The sequence below is a fragment of the Dasypus novemcinctus genome, chromosome 4 (genome assembly GCF_030445035.2).
Source record: "Dasypus novemcinctus isolate mDasNov1 chromosome 4, mDasNov1.1.hap2, whole genome shotgun sequence".
NCBI classification, from domain to species: domain Eukaryota; kingdom Metazoa; phylum Chordata; class Mammalia; order Cingulata; family Dasypodidae; genus Dasypus; species Dasypus novemcinctus.
The window spans coordinates 41,610,761-41,631,069 of record NC_080676.1 but is presented as its reverse complement, the minus strand read 5'-3'; the positions used below and the strand labels follow the sequence as shown (position 1 = coordinate 41,631,069).

The following is a 20,309-nucleotide window of genomic DNA, read 5'->3' as shown; positions in this document are numbered from 1 at the left end:
CTTTTGTGCTGGGCAGCTCTCCTTCTGGGGCGCACTCCTTATGCGTGGGGCTCCCCTATGCGGGGGACACCCCTGTGTGGCATGGCACTCCTTGCGTGCATCAGCACTGCGCATGGGCCAGCTGCATACGGATCAAGGAGGCCTGGAGTTTGAACTGCGGACCTCCGAAGTGGTAGATGGACGCCCTAACCACTGGGCCAAGTCTGCTTCCCTGGTTTTGTTTTTAAGATTTATTTATTCCTCCCCACCCCGCCTCCCCCGGTTATCTGCTCTCTGTGTTCATTTGCTGTGTGTTCTTTTGTGTCTGCTTGCGTTATCTAGCAGCACTGGGAAACTGTGTCTCTCTCTCTTTTTTTTTTAAGATTTATTTATTTATTTATTTCTCCCCCCACCATTGTCTGTTCTCTGTGTCTATTTGCTGCGTCGTCTTCTTTGTCCAGTTCTGTTGTTGTCAGCGGCACAGGAATCTGTGTTTCTTTTTGTTGGGTCATCTTGTTGTGTCAGCTCTCTATGTGTGCGGCACCATTCCTGGGCAGGCTGCACTTTCTTTCGCCCTGGGCGGCTCTTCTTACGGGGCGCACTCCTTGAGCGTGGGGCTCTCCTATGCGGGGACACCCCTGCGTGGCTGGGCACTCCTTGCGCGCATCAGCACTGCACATGGACCAGCTGTACACGGGTCAGGGAGATCCAGGGTTTGAACTGCGGACCTCCCATGTGGTAGACTGATGCCCTAACCACTGGGCCAAGTCTGCCGCCTGCATTTCTTTTTTTTTGCGCCATCTTGCTGGGTCAGCTCTCCATGTGTGTGGCGCCACTCCTGGGCAGGCTGAGCTTTTTTCATGTGGGATGGTTCTCCTTACAGGGGCGCACTCCTTGTGCGGTAGGGCACCTCTATGCGGGGGCACCCGTGTGTGGCAGGACAATCTTTGTGCGCATCAGTACTGTGCATGGGCCAGCTCACCACACAGGTCAGGAGGCCCTGGGAATCAAACCCTGGAACTTCCATATGGTAGACGGACAGTTGAGCCACATCTGCTTCCCTGCCTCTTAATGTCTAAGAGCCCAGAGACTGGGATACTGCTGTAGAAATAAAATCCTATCTCTGTGATCTTGCTTGCCTGAAGAGAAATAGCCAGCAGTAGCAGCCAGAAGATGTAGATAGCCTACCTAATTAGATCTAGAAAGCTAGCTGCCAGGGAGTGTGGAAATGAAGGCTTTAGCTTTCCAATCTCTGCTAACTCCAGTTTACATAGATAACATATTTATTTTTTTCCTTAAGGTAACCTTGTCCACTCCTTTGTCCCTTTATTTCTCACCACTCTCCTTAGGAGCCTTATGATTTAGCACTGTGATACCACGCTTTGCTTCTATCCCTACCTGTCTCCCACATGCAACTTCATACCCATATGCCTTTGCTTACTGTTTTCTATTCTCTTCCTATTGTAGCTACCCTGAATAAACAGAGGGAGCCCTACAAAAAATGTGGTTTGGATCACTAGACTGATGACACTACTTATACCCCAAAAATGTATGGGAAGGTTTATTTCTTACCTAGTGGAGGCTGTCTGGGAAGAGCAGGGTCGGCCTCTTAAGCAGGTCCAAAATAGATTGATAGATCCAGGAAAGAAGAGGGACTTGGGGTTTTATTGTGGTTAGGGTTGGGACTAGGGGAAGGTTCCTATGCATGAAGAAGGGCTTGCATTGTTTGAATCTCCCACTGGTGTCAAAGAAGGGAGCTTTCTTATTAGCTTACCAAAATGTGGGGTGAAAGGGAAAGAGTGAGGGGTGAGATTTAAAACTTGTCAGCAGTCAAACATCAAAAAATAAAGTAGAATCCTTTTTACACTTCTCATTCCCATCTGGCATACCCTTTAAGTCTTCTGTAACATATCACCTTCCCTGAATTCTTCCCTCAGCAAACTCAATTTCTCTCTCTTCTGGGTTCCTATAACATTTTGTACAAATCATCATTGCTATAGAATATATAATTTTCATTATTGTTGTTTGTATTTCTTCTGGTTGTGAACCTTTCAAGGGCATGTGCTATGTCTTTATTTATTTATTTATTTATTTAATTTCTCTCCGGTTCCCCACCACCCCGGTTGTCTGTTCTGTGTCTCTTTGCTGCGTCTTTTTTGTCTGCTTCTGTTGTTGTCAGCAGCGTGGGAATCTGTGTTTCTTTTTGTTGCATCATCTTGTTGTGTCAGCTTTCTGTGTGAGCGACACCATTCCTGGGCAGGCTGCACTTTCTTTTGCACTGGGCGGCTCTCCTTACGGGGCGCACTCCTTGTGCGTGGGGCTCCCCTACGCGGGGGACACCCTGCATGCAGGGCATTCCTTGTGCACATCAGCACTGCGCACGGGCCAGCTCCACACGGGTCAAGGAGGCCCAGGGTTTGAACCTTGGACCTCCCATGTGGTAGACAGATGCCCTAACCACTGGGCCAAGTCCACTTCCCTGTGCTATGTCTTATTCTACTGTTCTCAGTATCTAGTCCAGTGTCTTATTAAGAGTAGATAATTCATAAATGTGTTTTGATCAAGTGAATAATGAATGATGAGGATGGCATGGTCCCTATCCTCTGAAACTTTGTTAAGTGAGAAAAATATACTTAAAAAAATAAGGCAGGGAAGCAATAGATATTCTGACCTTCAGCTTTGGGTAATAAAATAAATACTGAAAGCTTAGTGTGTACTTTTAAGAAATGCTTGAATAATCTTACACATGACTAATCAAAGGAAAAGTTCAGTTGTCTAGTCAAAAATTGAAGACTGAAGATATTTCTTTTAATTAATATGTATTTTTATGCTCTCCACAAAACAATGTGGTAGTAAGTGAATTTTTCTTAGCCAAGGCTTTTTGAACTTATTTATTTTTTTGAACATTTCATTTTGAAATGTTTTCAGAACTAATGAGAAAGTTGGGGGAAAAAAAACACAATACAAGAATTTTCCATATACTCTTTACCCAGCTTCTACAAATGATAATATCTTATGTACTCTAAGTACAATGACCAAAACAGGAAATTAACATTGAAACGGTACTATTAATTAATTTATAGAATATTTCAAATTTTGTCAATTGTACTGATATTCTTTTTTTTGTCCATGATACAGTCAAAGATCACAATTTACATTGTGTTTTCATGATTCATTAATCTCCTCTAATCTGGTATAGTTCCTCAGTTTTTCTATCATTCGTGACTTTGACTCTTTAAAGAGTACTGGTAGAAAGTTGCTCGATTTGGTTTTTTTTTTTTTAAAGATTTATTTTTTATTTATTTCTCTCCCCTTCCACACCCCTCCACCCCCAGTTGTCTGCTCTCTCTGTCCATTTGCTATGTGTTTTTCTGTGACCTCTTCTATCCTTATCAGCGGCACCAGGAATCTGTGTTTCTTTTTGTTGCATCATCTTGTTGTGTCAGCTCTCCATGTGTGCAGTGCCATTCTTGGGCAGGCTGCACTTTCTTTCATGCTGGGCAGCTCTCCTTATGGGGTGCACTCCTTGCACGTGGGGCTTCCCTACACGGGGAACACCCCTTGCGTGGCATGGCATTCCTTGCACACGTCAGCACTGCGCATGGGCCAGCTCCACACGGGTCAAGGAGGCCTGGGGTTTGAACCATGGACCTTCCATGTGGTAGGCGGATGCCCTATCCATTGGGCTAAGTGCGCTTCCCTCAATTTGGTTTTGTCTGCTGTTTCCTCACAATTAATTCAGTCATTGCCTTTTGGCAAGAATATCACAGTGGTGATATTGGGCCTTTCTCACTGCGTATTATCAGGAGGTACATGTAATAAATATGTCTCATCACTGGTGATGAGAATTTTGATTACTCAGTTAAGGTGGTATCTGTCAGGTTTCACCACTGTAAAATTACTATTTTTCCCTTTGAAATTAATAAATATCTTGTTGGAGGGATACTTCGAAACACTGCAAATATTCAGTTTTTCATTATGCTTTTGCCCACTAATTTTAGCATTCATTAATCATCCCTGCCTGAAATAATTATTAGCATGGTATTTGCCAAATGGTGGTTATCAAAATTTCTTTCATTTCTTATGCATTTATTAATTGGAATACTCCAGTAGGAAGAGTTCATTTATTTATTATTTTTCCAAACAAGCACACTTCATTTCCCCTTTTATTTATGAATAAATTTTATTTATTATTTCAATGTTTATTTATATTAGTATCAACTCCTGGGTTTTAAAAAATTCTGTGTGTTACAATTCATTTCTATCATTATTCATTTTGCTCAACCATATTTTTGAGTTCTTTAGCCTTAAGGACATTTATTGTCTAAAAGGAAAGTGGGCACGGAGTAAATAGTATTTCCATGCTATTTACTGAAGTGCACTGATTATTGATGCTATGCTTTCATCAACACCTTTGTATCTGTATGGCTTGACCCTCTAGGGACTGTCACTCAGGAATGAGAGTCAACATGGTGGCTTTAGGGTACTGCCCTTTCTACCCACCCCACAAGATCTCCCTTTTGTGATGTCCATGCAACAGTGTTTTTGTTTCGTTTTTGCTTTTTTTTTTGGGTGGGGGTGTGTGGAGTCTAAGTAGGAGCTCATATGGTTTTGTGGAGAGGACCTAAGGAACATCTCTCCACTATGAATCTCTTTGCTTCTCTGATTTCCACTGGGGCTGAACACTTTTCTGAAAAAAGTACTTTGAACTCTGTTATGGCAGATGCAACATGTCTGATGGACTGACATGGTCCCCATGATTTTTGGAAGGAACAATATGGGACTCAAGAGCAATGAGACATTTTTTTAATACCCCAATTTATTTTTCACTTCATTTTAGTTTTTCTAAATTATTATATATTTTATTTCTAATCTTTAAACCTATCATTACTATTGAATTTTCCTACTAATCGAATTTGGCAATATATTAGACTTCATTTTTGAAGAAGTTTTGGATCACAGAGGGGTTCAACTATGGCAAGGGAGGAGCACTGATGTGGGGTGTCATTAATGGGGAATGCATGGGTGGGAGGGAGTTCTCTAGGGCATACATATAGGGTATATAGATATGTTCGTATATCCCTTGGGTATTGACATGGGGGTAGAGTTTCACATGACAACTGAGGGAGTGCTGCATTTCCATTCTGGGAAACTCTGTCACATTCCCCAGTGGAGCAGCAACAAGGGCAAAGACCAGTGAAGAAGGATGGTCCAATGATGGGCCCTTGATACTGATGACTATGCTTATGAGCCTGTGTGCTTGAAATTTCAAGTAGGCCTAGAGCTGCAGGGTGCCTAAAAGTTGCCTCCTGAGAGCCTCCATGTTTTTCAAATGTGGCCACTCTCTAAGCCAAACTCAACATGTAAATACATTACCTTCCCCTCAGTGTGGGACTTTACTCCCTGGGATGAGCTTTCCTGGCACTGAGGGGTAACTACCAAGCACCAGCTGGTGATGCAACTAGAAAAAGACCTTGAATAACAGGGAAATGGTAAAGACAAATGAATTTATAAGGCTAAGAGACTTCAAAATGAGTCGAGAGGTCATTCGAGGGGTCGTGCTTATGCATGTCTCAGCAGGATCTCAGAGACAGCCAAAGTAGATACAACCTCAGGTACTGGTGCTCTTGAGGGCTGTGCAGACACCCAGGTCCTATGGTTATGACAGATGGCTCTGGAGTTCAGTGCCTTGTCTGTGGACCCTACTTTGGAATTTATGCTCCTGAGTGTGATGGAGATGGACCCAGATGTGACCTCTCCACACATGCCTCTTCTGTCACTTTTACTGAACCTGTGGTAGGTGCTGGGGTTGGTGTATGCTCAGGAGACTTGGATCTCTGGTCTTTCTATGTACCAGCTGGGCCCTGAGCCTCAGCAGAGTTTCAACACCTACTCTCCAGTTCGTTGGACTTACCCAGCTCAGCTAACAGGGAGGTGAGGATGGTCAACTACCACACCAGGGAACCAAGAGAGTTTACAGCTGCACGCAGGAGAATCCCATCCATTAGCCATGTGGGATCTAAGCTCCTTGCTGGGTCACAGTGGTCTGGCTGTGTCCCTGGCTGAAGGTCACAGCTCTTGCTGGGTGGCCCTCTCCACTCACCTCTCTCAGTTGGAGTTCTGGAAATGGTTTCCTCCCTCTGGTTGGGCAGGCTTCAGTTGCTGCTAGTCTGCGTTTTCCCAAAACCCTCTTCACGCCTTTGTGTATTCCAGTAGAAACCCCTCTCCTGTTTTCTGCAGGGAAGGGGTGATGAGGGAGGGAAAGTGGCTGGTGGGGGAAGGGGCCCAGGCAAAGAGCTTTCTGATAAGAGTATCAGGAGAAGCTGGTTGGGGTGTGCAGACATACTTAGTTACTCAGAGAAATTCTCAGCCAAACCCTGTGACAGCATGAGCTCCAAGTTCTCCCTTCTTATGAAGGAATGCTAAATGCCTGTGGGTAGGGCTGACATGGTAAGGGAAACCCCCTGGCATCGGTTCTCCCCTCTACCAGAGGTAGAGAAAGAACAGGTAACTGGAGCAGGCATTTTTTTCTACTTCCTACAGTGGAAATATTACAAATTAAAATTATACTGATATCATTTTTCCCCTAACAGATTAAAGGTTCTGATAAACAGCGGTGCGAATGCTATGGAACACAATTTTGCAATGTCTGTCAAAATTACACAAACCCTCTTGCCAAGAATTTCACTTCTAAGAATTTGTCCGATAGGTAGGTATATCTATGCTTGTATGAAATTGCGTGTGTGTATACTGTGCTGCACTGTTTATAAAACTGAAAAATTGGAAATTGCCTGAAAAACTACCAGCAGGGTACTGGTTAAATAAACTACCGTAAATAAATACAATGTTATACCATACAATTTTAAAATGGAGTGAGGAAAATCTATAAGTACTGATGGGAAATAATCTCTACATATTTGTCATGTGGAAAAAAGCAAACATAGTATGTTACTATTTGCATAAAAGAGAACAAAGAATATATACAGGGAAGAGGACTTGGCTTAACGGATAGAGCATCCACCTACCATGTGGGAGGTCCACGGTTTAAACCCAGGGCCTCCGTGACCCATGTAGAGCTGGCCCACACACAGTGCTGATGTGCACAAGGAGTGCCGTGCCATGCAGGGGTGTCCCCCGTGTAGGGAAGCCCCGCATGTGAGGAGTGCACCCCATAAGGAGAGCCGCGCATCGTGAAAGAAAGTTCAGCCTGCCACACCTGCCCAGGAGTGGCACCGCACACACGGAGAGCTGACGCAGCAAGATGATGCAACAAAAAGACACAGATTCCTGGTGCTGCTGACAAGTATAGAAGCGGATACAGAAGAACACACAGCGAATGGACACAGAGAGCAGACAACTGGGGGGGGTGGGGGGAGGGGAGAGAAATAAATAAAAACAAATCTTAAAAAATATATATATATACACACACATTTTTTTGCCTGTTACAGAAGGGCAATTAATGACTGGAGGTCAGGATTGGGCAGAAGTTCTTCACTGTATCCCTTCTTGAGCCACATGACCATATTGCCTAACAAATTAAAAAAAACAACAAAGAGGATCAGGAGCCACTACTGCTGTTGACTCCTTTACTGACCTAGAATGCAGCAGTCACTCTCCACTGACTGCAAGCAAAGATGGGCTCAGGTGTGAAGGGTGCATTCCTTTTGGTGGCCATAGCCATGATAGCTGGGTCAGCCAGGCCCTGCGCTATGTGTGCTTCTATCATAGAGGAAATGAGTAGGAATTAGATGCATTTCACCTATATTGGAAATGAACAAACCTGCTCTGACTAATCATTTAGAAAAAGCAGACACTCTGGGGGCAATGAGGTCCAAAAGCCTCAGTGCACAAGAGTGGGAAAAACTTCCTGGGAGTAGGATTTTCAAAGCATGGTTCCTTCTGCTCCCCTTCCATCCTTATGCGGGCGAAGAGACAAGTGTGCAGGAAAGAGACCTCAGTATATCCCAGATCATATTGGAAACACCCTCATTTCCCAAATGCTCTCAAGGAATTGGGTGTGGGGTTTAGAAATGATTCCAAGCTTGATAGATAGGGTTGAGTAGGTGGTGATAGTTAATGCTCCCTTTCCACCCAGGCACTTGAGTTACTAATTTTTCCTTGTCTCAACCTGTTTTTATGTTAGAATTCTTTCTTTCAGTTGTTAATTTCCCTTACCAAACAAAACTCATTGTTCACAGATGAGCAAAGAGCTGTTCTCTCTTGTAACATTGGATTTGGGAGAGTATTTAGGATATGACAAAACAAAGTATAAAGCTGTGAACAAGAAAGGGAGCCCCAGACAGAAATAGAGCAATCATCCAAGAATCTGACTGAGAATTAATACAAACCACATATAAAGAGTGTTTTTTAAAAATCATTTTTTGTTTCTTTATTGTATTTCCTGCTTTCAATTTTCCCAGCTTGGCTGCAAAAAATGTTTATATGGATGTAAAACATGTTGGCTGGATTTCCTACAAGATTTTCAGTTTTTAGAAATCAAACAAAATCATTTTGTCATACCAGCTCCTCAAGGCGTAGTTCCTGACTCCCCTTTTCACTATTAAAATGTGTATGTGTGTATATAGATTGACAGAGATATATGTCACAGAATATTAACTACCAGAGATCTTATGTCACAAGTCAGTGCCTTCATTTTACATATTAGAAAATGAGACTTAAAGAGGTAAAATAAGGGGAGCAGTTGTAACTCAGTGGTTGAGCGCCTGCTTCCCACGACAAGGTCCCAGGTTCAATCCCTAGTACTTCCTAAAAAACAAACAAAAGAGATAAAATAACCCAGTTGGTATTCAAACCTAGGTCTAGCTCCAAGTTAAGGATTCTTTTGCTTATGTAACACTGCCAAAGGGTTTGTGAGGGCCAGCTCCTTTCAAGGAGGGGGTTTTCCTGTGGAGATAGTTAAGATACTGTGGTTTCTTGGGTAGCAGAAAAGTCCCTGACATGGTATTCCTTTGCAGGCACATGAAAACTGAGTAGTGCAACAGTTGCTATATTACTCAGCCACACATGAAAACAAACAAAACAAAACTGAACTGGACATTCAGTTATTCTTTTACTGAACAGCCTACTCCATGCAAGACTGTTAGGTTCTGTGATGAATGAAAACTGAATAAAATTTATGATGTGTAAATTTTATGATGTGAGAAATTTATGACGTGTAAAGTATGTATAATATGATCTGAGAGAGAGAGAGAAGTGAATGAACTTGAAGGTTATACACCACAATGTTAGCCTTGGTCATTTCTAAGTAGTGGAATTAAGGACTATTTTGTCTGCCATTTTTTTTTTTGTTGTTAGTCTTAAATTTGGCATTCTGTACAGTAAATGTGTATTGCTTTGGAATAAGGAAAAAAGTTGTTTTTAATTTTAAAAATTGACTAAAATATGCTGTATAGGTCCTTTAGAGAGCCAGGTGGGCTGTGCTTAGGCATTCTTGAACCAGTGACTCAACTGGTCTTGGTAGATTCTAGTCTCCCCCAAAGCTGTGGCTTCCAGGAAGCCTGGCTGGACAGGAGTATGGCCTTGAAGGGAATTGGTCCTATATTCATGTGGTCCTATCTTACCCATCTACCACCTCTTGGGCAACAAATGCTTTACACTAATTCTCCTGCTTGTTATATCAGTCCATGGTACAATAAGAGACAAACTGCTATCATTGCCGTAGCATGGAACAACAGAGACAAGCTCATAGGTTACCTAAAGTAAAGATAAATGAGGATGTCAAAAACTTTTAAAAATCTTTTTCTAACTAAGAAAGTGTAAAAGATGAGTTTCTTTTGAGAGGAAAGAGGGTCAACTGTGTTTTAAATCACGTAAAAGCATTTCATGTTAATGGGGCAATTGTACGTTGTTCACAGGAAAATATTCAAAGTACTTGAAACAATGGAAAAATTTGAACTGTATTTCATGTCATCTTGTTCTTTAGCTTTGATATACTAGTGTCAATAGAAACATTTGTGTATACAGCAAATGTCCTTTACTTTAAAATAATTAAAATTGGTATAAGTTTTTCTCATCTTGGTAATTGTAAATCATTTACTGATTCTCCTTTGTCTTCTTCAGTCCTTCCATTATGTGAATTTAGCAGTCAGAACCAGCAAGTAGATGGAAACAGAGAGGTAAAACAGTTGCTATATCATCTCCAGCACCATTTGAAAGAAAAGAGCTAATTTGGACTCTTCATCATCTATACATTTACTGCATACCTAACCTGTGCAGGATTATGTTAGGTATTTGGAGGAATAAAAGGTGAATAAAATTAATGATGTGTAAAGATATAAATGATTAATCAATAATTTATTTTCTGTCTTAGGTTGCATATATTTCCGTGGAGCTAATGTTTGCTTTTTGCCTCTGAAAGTTTTCATTTATTTATTTCAAATGTTTACAGAGTGCTGAGATAGAATTCTGGCATAGCTGGGCAAGTAAATTACATTCCTTATTCTTTAATATTCTTAACTGCAAAATTGGAGGCAAGAAAACTTCTCCATCCCTTCTTTACACAGACTTAATATTATAATCAAGATATCAATTTTATTAATAAAGTATCTTACAGTTTTAATAGCCTTGATGACATCATTTGAGCCATTGTACTTAGTACAGCCTCAAACCAGACATCTATGCTTTTCAGTTACATAATTCAATAAATTCCATTTATGATTTAAGACAGTTTGAATTGGGTTTTCTAATAGTCTGTGTTTATGGATCAGGATCTGGACAGAACACAAATGATACACTTAAACAGGGTATTTGAGGAAAGTTTAAAGAAGGACCATGTATATAGGTGTAAGTGGAGTTACGAGAAATCAATAAGAACTGGGAATAGTGAGGAGCCTTTATCATCCCTGGTCCTGAAGCAACAAGGGGAGGGACTGGCTTCCCAGAACCCAGAACCTACGAAAAGCTGTAACTGTAGCTGTAAAGAGAGCTGCCCAACAGGAACTGTGGCCTTGGTAAGGAAAGCAGCCTAACCCACGTGGGAGTCAGAGGGAAAGTGACAGTCTATTGAAGTCAGCCTCTTGGGGCACTGAGTATGATGGAGAGGGATGGAGAGTGGATCTGGAATGGCAATGGAGAATATTTGTCATCCTATGATTCTGATGTACTTTTTGTAAAGTACCTTGGGATACTAGAGAATAGTTCATAAATGAAAGAATGAGTATTATCACCATATCGTATAACTAGTACTTTAAATTATTCAATCACTCAATCCTATTTGTTGACCATTCATTGTTTTGGTTGTTTTGAAACAGTGCTAGGAATTAAAAGTCATAATTGCTGCTCTCATGGGTGAGATGAGCTATTACAAATGAAAAACCAAATTATAAGACTTAAAAAGATGGGAATATCAGGCTTCAGGGGTGGGTCGATCAGTCTATCCCACCCTGCTGGTCACAGTGATCGGGCCCATGAGCCAAAGGAGCCCATGAGTCAGAGTGACCTCTGAATCTTTGAATCTGTTAGAAGAGACATATGTGCTTTCTTTTTAACCTGTGATTTGAGAAATAAGATCTGGACTGCAACAGTCATTTTGCTGCCATATGAGAAGAGCTTGGAGTTGATTAGAAGCCACTTCTATAGAGCATGAAAAGGAAGTCACAAGAAGACAGAACAGGGAAGCAGGCTTGGCCCAGTGGTTAGGGCGTCCATCTATCACATGGGAGGTCCGTGGTTCAAACCCCGGGCCTCCTTGACCCGTGTGGAGCTGGCCCATGTGCAGTGCTGATGCGCTCAAGGAGTACCCTGCCACGCAGGGGTGTCCCCTGTGTAGGGGAGCCCCACGCACAAGGAGTGTGTCCTGTAAGGAGAGCCGCCCAGTGCGAAAAAAAGTGCAGCCTGCCTAAGAATGGCACCACCCACCAGAGAGCTGACACAAGATGATGCAACAAAAAAAGAAACAGATTCCATGCCGCTGACAACAGAATTGGACAAAGAAGATGACGCAGCAAATAGATACAGAACAGTCAACCGGGGCAGGGGGAAGGGGAGAAAAATAAATAAATAAATAAATAAATAAATATTTTTTTTAAAAAAAGACAGGACAGAGGACAGAAATTAGATCCTTGGTAATGTCATTTGAACCACTTGATTAATCCTTGTTTGAATTCAGACATATAGACTTTCAGTTATAGGAACCAATACGTTCCCTTTTATGATTTAAATCAGTTTGAATTGGGTTTTCTGTCATTTGCATTATTGAGCATTCTAATTAACATAACATTCCAAGACAAGATAATGGAAACATTTTTAAGTCAAAGATTTTATTGTTCATGAAAAGTGTTTGACTTTACCTCAAGAATCCTTGTGTATGGTAACATCAACCCAGCCTCCATCAATACTTTCATATACTAATACTTGTATATTTTTTTAAAAGCTCTCATTAATTTTTATCCTTTAGTTTATATTTTAAAACAAAGCCTTGATTTATGAATTAACAAATATTTCAGTGATAGTGAATCATCAGAAGAAGTAATCCAATTAGACTATTCATTTTGGACAGCTCTTTGAAAGGGAAGTAATGCTTGGAATCCATACTGTGGATGTTATTTGGCTAAAGGGTTAGTGAGAGTAGAAAAAGACTGATGACTAATAATTTTTATAACTCTGGCATGGGAATAGTCATCATATCTGGAATAAAGATGTTTTTTATATGCTGCCAACCTTTTATAGATGTTTCCTTTGGAGTTGCTGATACTTCTCTCATGTCTATTCAACCCATACCATCAGATGTTGTCTGATTCATTCTGATTCCTGTAGTGTGAATATTTACTTATTTGTTTGCTAAATGAGGGGGTTTAGTGACAAACTGTTGGTGTTAATACAGAGCATAATGAACCAAGTTGATTATTTAGGAAGAGCTAAATGTTAAACTGTTAGACTATGACATCAACGCTAATATCAAATAAGAATTAACCACCTGATCACTACCTAAATCATATAAACAATTAACATGGATAAAAGCTCTTTCTGGTGTTTTCAATGAAGTAATTTCTATTTTTTCGGTATTTGTGAAACTATATAGGTGTCCGAAAAGAAAAATGATACTATAGTGGAGGACTGATTGATGGCTTGAAAATATCAGGAAACTGTTTTCAAGTATTTTTATCAAATTGCACCAATGCTTTCTGTAAACATTGTAATCTCTATTTTGCAGGTGAAGGAACGCAACGCAAAGCTCAGCACTGCATTTGAAATAACTCCAGCAAATATTGTACTTCCTGCACAGAACTGGTTCGATTACTCACACAAATGTCAAAGAACACATTGAAAATTTAGCAGATTATCCTCCCTGCCCTTATAGAAAGCATTGTAATTTCTTCGTTTCCACAGAATGCTTTGCAGTGGTCAGAGAGCATTTGAATGGCGTTCCTAGTCAGTGTTCCAAGGCAGCTGGTGTCACAACCTACCATAGTAGAGAAACACATTGCTGATTTGTAATTCAGGCCTAAACCTTGTTTTGTAGATACTGTGCAAAGTGCCCAGTGGTCTGAAACTCATTAAATAGCTCTAAATCAGTATAAGTGCTTAAAGCAGAATTTGAAGAACTAGGTAAGTCAGAAAAGGGAGGATAGATTGCAAATATAGGAGAAAAGGCTATTTCAATGCCATATTTTAAATAGACCCTGCATCCTCGCGTGTATGTCTGAAGAGGCCTGTGTCCATGAGGAAAGAGGAGACTGTGACCCTGTCTCCCAGGAGTCATTTGCATAAATCTGCTTCTCCCCAGACCTTGCAGCAATGATGGGGAGACTGGTTGAAATAAACACAGTGGGAGAATTGAACAATTTAGAAGGAAGAACAGATGTCTTACTCTCACCAGGAAATATTTAGGAAATGAGGCATTCTGAATTTAGCATGGGATGGTTGGTGGCCTAAAGAATTAGGAGTCAAGAGGCAAGATGAAAGATACATCTGCTTTCAAGCTGGTCACTAGGACAGGGAGGCAATGGATGAGAGTTCTGGAAGAGAAAGATGGCCACAGGGGGCAAAACTCTTTGGAGTGAGTGTGCTTGTTTGGGAAAGGCAGAATGAGAATGTGGAGCCCTAATTAAAAAGACCTGCAAGATGGTTTCAGCAGGCAGAAGTGAGAAGGGGGAGGGGCCACAACAAAGGATGGACAACCATCTGCTAGGAGCCTTCCTAAGGCATTCATCTTCCTTGGTGGTGTAACTAGAGAGAGTGAATCCAAAGGAAAGCCAATGGTACTCATTCTCCTCCCCATACAATAAAAAACTTCTCTTCTTATGAGTCAGGGCAGAGTGTCTGGCCAAGAATGTATTATATGGGTGAAGGGTAGGAGTTATTTTTCCCTTTGGTGGTTGGAATTATATTAAAAGACAGATGCCTCGGGATGGTAGGTAATTTCCGTAGCTCATTTGCTGTCACAGGTAGTCAGAAGCTTGATTCCCCTCTTCTGAGTTCTCCTCCATTTTCTTTCATGGCTCTCTCCCCTGGGTACTCTTTTAAAACACCAGTTTTATTGATACATATTAATGAAGCATACAGTTCATCCAAAGTGTACAATCTATGATACTTGCTATAATCACATTGTTGTGCATTCGTCACTTCAATCATTATTAGAGCATTTTTATTATTTCAATAATAATAAAAAACAGACAAATAAGAAAATTCCTCACCTCTCAATCTCTCTTTGCTTCCCCACCATACATAGCTGCTGTTTCTGGCTATTCTATCCAAAGTGTATAATCAATGGCTTTTTTTTTTTTTTAACTTATTGAAGTATATCACGCATACATAAACATACATAATCAATAAGTGTACAGTAATCATTGTGAACATACAAAACAAACAAATAACATCATGCAGGACTCTCACATTTCACCCTACCACTAATAACTTACATTGTTGTTATACCTTTATAACTAGTGATTAAAAAGCATTGTCAAAATATTACTACTAACCAAAGTATTTTCCCTCAACCCCTCTATTATTATTATTCTCTTTATATCATTTATATATGAACATACATAAACAGTAAGTTGTGAACTGACAAAGCAAACATGCATAACATCATACAGAGGTTCTATACATTAACCCTCCACCAACACCTAGCATTATTGTGAGATGTTTGTTACAAATTATGAAAGAATATTATCAAAACCTTACTACTAATTATAGTCTTTATCTTATATTTGGTGTATTTTCTCCCTAACCCACCCTATTAATATTTTTAAGTATATTTTTTATGACAGAAATTGTAAACGTATAAAACAATCATGCACATGTGTAGAATTCCCAAATGACACCCGTCTATCAACACACCATACTGTGGTGGAACATTTGTTACAGATAAGATAATATCATCTGATTGTTACCATGTCCCTAGTGTACATTTGGCTCACTTTCTCCATACTGCCTCATTAACAATACAGTACATCTTGGCATAGATGCAAGAATATCATTACTGCTAACCACAGTTCATAGGTCACTCCAGTTGTATATTTCCCATGCGTCTCCATATTCCCAACACCCTGCAGTAGTGATGTACATTTGCTCCAGCTAACAAAGGACACTCTTGCATCTGTACCATCAACCAGAGTTCTCATCCTCCTCTTGGTTTACTGTGCTATTCTGTTCCTAGAATATCCTCTAGCATTCTGTTAATTGCTATTTACATACCTAGACTACCATTTTCAGCCACATCCCCATTTATAAACTAGGTGTTACTATGTGTTACCAGCCACTCTATACATTTCCATACTTTTACAGTAAAGCTAATTAAAACTGCTATATACATTAAACATCAGTAGTCCATCTCAGTCTTCCTCTTATCTCCTTTAAGAATCTACCACCTACCACCAGGTCTTGAAGATATTTTCCTACATTTTCTTCTAGAAGCTTTATGGTTCTTGCTTTTATTTTTAGGTTTTTGATCCATTTTGAGTTAATTTTTCGATAAGGTGTGGGATAGGGGTCCTCTTTCCTTCTTTTGGTTATGGATATCTAATTCTTTCAGCACAATTTGTTGAATGGACTATTCTGCCCGAGTTATGCGGGTTTGACAGGCTAGTCAAAAATCACTAGATCATATATGTTAGGGTCTGTTTCTGAAGCGTCAGTTTGGTTCCATTGGTCTATGTGTCTGTCTTTATGCCAGTACCATGCTGTACTTACCACTATAGCTAGGTAATATAATTTAAAGTCTAGAGAGGAAAGTTTGCTTTTCCTTTTTAAGATATTTCCAGCTATTCAGGATCACTTTCCAAATAAATTTGAGAATTGTGTTTTCAATTAAAAAAAAATTCCAGTGGACTTTTTATTGGGATTGTATTGAATCTGTATATCAATTTGAGTAGAATTGACGTCTTAATGATATTTAGTCTTCCAATCCATGAGCATGGAATGTTCTTCCAGTTATTTAGGCCTTTTTTGATTTCTTTTAACATTGAGTTGCAGTTTTCTGAATACAAGAACTTTACATCATTGGTTAAGTTTATTCCTATTTGAGTTTTATCTGTCATATTTTACTTTCATCACTCTTTGGACACTTTTAATTATTTTTATTGATATAATCTTCATTTCTATACTCTCTTCTGGGCCTCTCCTTTCTTTTCTTTTCAGGCTCTAGCACACCCTTTAGAATTTCGTGAAAATCTGGTCTCTTGCTTGGAAATTCTCTGTTTCTGTTTATCTGTGACTATTCTAAACTCACCCTCATTTTTGAAAGACAGTCTTGCTGGATATAAGATTCTTGTCTGGGAATTTTTCTCTTGTCATATCTTAAAATATATCACACCACTGTCTTCTTGCCTTCATAGTTTCTGGTGAGAAATCAGCACTTAATCTTATTGGGTATCCCTTATATGTTATGCATTGCTTTTCTCTAGCTGTTCTCAGAATTCTCTCTTTGTCAGTGGCATTTGACATTCTGATTAGTCTGTGTCTCAGAGTTGGTCTATTCACATTTTTTTGGATGGGAATATGTTGTGCTTCTTGGACATGGATATCAATGTCCTTCAATAGGGTCGAGAAATTTTCTACCATTATTTCTTCAAACATTCCTTCTGCCTTTTTTCCCTTCTCTTCTCATTCTGGGACACCCATGACATGAATGTTTACATGTTTTTGTTGTCATTTAGTTCCCTGATACCTTGTTCAATTTTTTTTTCTTTTCTTCATCTGTTCTTTTGTATGTTCACTTTCAGAGGTCATTTCTTCAAACTCGCCAATCCTTTCTTATTCCTCTTCAAATCTGCTGTTATGTGATTGTGTTATTGTGCCTTTCATTCCCATAAGATCTGCTGTTTTTCTATGTATGCTATAAAATTCTTCTTTGTGCTCATCCAGTGTGTTCTTGACATTTAAAATTTTTTTTAGCCATCTCATTTATTAAGGAGATTTGTTTGAACATCTATGATTAATTGTCTCAATTCCTTTATGTCATCTGGAGGCTTTTTTCTTCCTTTAACTGGGCATATCTTCCTGTTTCTTGGTATGGATTGTAATTTTTTGTCGGTGTCTTGGCACCTCCCTTAGTAGAGTATTTATTCTGGGTGCAGTTTTTCTATTTAGTTTAGGGCTTCCTGCCCTTTCTCCCTTGCTGGTAGTGCAGTAGGAACCAAGGATATAGTTGGTGCTAATAAGCTGTGGAGGCTCAAGCTGCCCTCATTACTCTAGGGACCGATGAGGCTTCTCCCAACTCTCTCCTTTGCCAGGGGTAGGGACAGAGTCACAGCTGTGTAGAATAATCCAAGTTACATAGGCCTAGATTCTAGTTGCCCAGAGAGACTGATGAATCTTCACGTCCATTTCTCCCCTGCTTGGGGTGGGAATGGAACTGCATGTGTGGGCAGCAATCTATGTAGTGCGGGTCCGAGAAGACTGTGATTGCCCTGGTAGGCTTCCAGTTATTAAGTCTGTACCAGCTTAATATACCTGCAGTTACCTGGATAGGCTGGTGCAGGGCTTGCCAGCCTTCTCCCTGCCAGAAGTGGGGCTGATGCCTATGCTGGAGCTGCAGGCTGACCTGGGTGAAGGAAACTGGTTCCTACTGTCACTGTGATTTTTGGTCAGCCTGGCTTCCCATCATGCTGGGGGTGGAGTCAAAATGGCGACTACTAGCCTCTGTCCAACCTGGACAAGTTCGAACTTTAGCTGTTCTTAGGGTTAAACTCTAGCTAGCCAAATCCACCAATCAGTAGCTGAAATCAGTGGCCAACCGTCTCCTCCTCCCCTGTTTTTGGGAAATGGAGCATCCAATTCCAGCCACAGAATAGCTCCTGGGGCAACTTGTGCTGCCAAAGTAGGATGATCACTGGCCTCTGTGGCATGGCCAGGAATTTCCTGGAGAGGCTGGCGTAGGTTCCCCCAGCTTCCTCATTGCTTGATGGGGTTGGGACTTATGCTAGACCTGCAATCTGATCTCAGTGGGAAGAAGCCAGTCCCCAACAGCACTGTGATCTTCAGTCTGCCCGGCTTCTCCTCATGCCAGGTGCGGAGTTAAGATGGCGGCTACTGGCCTGTTTCTGACTTGGACAGGCTCAAACTTGAGCAGTTCTTAGGATTATATTTTAGTCAGCCGAATTTACTAATCAGTAGCTGAAGTTGGTGCCTAACCATCTCTTCCTACCCCATTTTTGGGAAGTGAAGCTTTCAATTCCAGCCGTAGAACAGTTCCCGAGGTGGCTTGTGCCTCCGGTGGAGGATGGGCACTGGCCTCCATGATGTGGGGCGCTCTACTTACAAGACTTCTCTGCAGATGGGCAGCCTCCTCCTTCCATTCCTTCAAGGATGTGGGATGCTCTTCTGGTCTCCTGGAGCCCCCAAACAGGTGTTTCCGATAGCTCTGGGTGTTTACTGACTACCCTGTAGTGGGAGCTGATTCTAGAAGCTCCGTACTCCGCCACCATCTTGCTAGTTGTCCTCTGAATTTAGGTATCTTTTAATGTATAGGTTTTCCCTTTTCTTCTCTTTTTCCCTGCAGTTTATTTGTTGAATAAAGGCAGGCTGTTTTTCCAAACAGTTTCCCACAGTCAGAATTTTGCTGTTTTCATACCCAGGTTAATGTTTAATATGTTGCTCTGTCCTCTGTATTTCCTGTAAATTGGTTACTGGATCTAGTGGTTTAATTAGATTCAGGTTAGGTTCTCTCTTAAGACTACTTCATAGAATGTTTCATGGACTTACATCAGGAGGCACATAATGTCTGGTTGTTTCTCTTTTTGTGATGTTTCCAGCCATTTACATCGCTACCTAGACCCTCTTTTTCAGAGATACAGAATGGTGATATTCAGGTTCTATTATTACTTCTTAGTAGCTGTAATACTTCCATAGTAGAAACAGTTGCATAATACTTTGCTGTATGGATGTTTATTCAGTCAGCCTAAACAAAATATTTCATAAGTCATAGTATTCAAATAAAGACAGAGTTTTATTGTGACTGGTTTATAAACTGGTTTTCAACCAGTTTTTTGTTGTTTGTTTTTCTCACAGAGTATAGTGTATGCTTGACCAAAATATAATTTGAGGAAAAATTTAAAAAATATTCCTATGTAAGTAAAATTTTCACCCTCTAAAATAATTTCTGTTATAATGTGGTCCTCTTGTTAAAAGGTACTCAGTACAGGTAATCTGGAAAGAAAGGAAGCTTGGCATGGAAAAGCAAGCTCAGTCTCCTTTTTTCCCCAATGAGGAGAACTGAGAGCTAGGGAGAGCCTACTTTACATGTGTCTTTTGCTTCTTCTTTATACATTTATCTAAAACTAGTCACAGTGCTTTGTTTGGTGATAGTACATGCTAGAGTGTCTATCAGAACATTTTCCTTAAAGCAGCATTGAGATACATCTGTTCAAATGAATCTGTGACATAGTTCTTCAGTACACTGAGGATCAGAAGAATAAAAAGAGGGGAAGAGAGGATAAGGTATTTTTCAACTTATCAAAATATCTTATTTTAGGGGAGTGGATGTAGCTCAGTGGTTGAGTTCCTGCTTCCCATATACAAGGTCCTGGATTCAATCCCCAGTACTTCCTAAAAGAAAAAAAAAATTAGTTTAATAAAACTCTGACATATTATTCATTTAACCTATTGTCTTTTTTTTTTTTAATTTCTCACCCCCCACTTTGTTGTTTATGCTCGCTGTCTGCTTTCTGTGTCCATTTGTTTTGTGTTCTTCTGTGTCTGTTTGTCTTCTCTTATTGTATTTCTCTTTAGGCAGCACCGGGAACTGATCCTGGGACCTTCCAGAGTGGGAGAGAGGTGCTCATTCACTTGCACCACCTCACCTCCCTGTTCTGCTATGTATCTTATTGTCTTTCCTCTGTGTCTCTTTTTGTTGCATCATCTTGCTGCAC

At 40.5% G+C, this 20,309-nt stretch overlaps 1 long non-coding RNA gene across 2 annotated transcripts in view; it reads left to right on the top strand.

The window, feature by feature from the left end:
* The window catches only part of LOC131278200 (uncharacterized), a 46,401-nt gene extending 26,999 nt beyond the window's left edge, over nucleotides 1-19,402 (top strand). For both annotated transcript variants that reach the window (XR_009185468.1, XR_009185467.1), the window contains 3 exons: nucleotides 6,573-6,688; nucleotides 10,060-10,245; nucleotides 13,151-19,402. This is a non-coding gene — a long non-coding RNA (uncharacterized lncRNA). The remainder of the gene's footprint in view (nucleotides 1-6,572; nucleotides 6,689-10,059; nucleotides 10,246-13,150) is intronic.
* The last annotated feature ends 907 nt before the right edge of the window (nucleotides 19,403-20,309 follow it).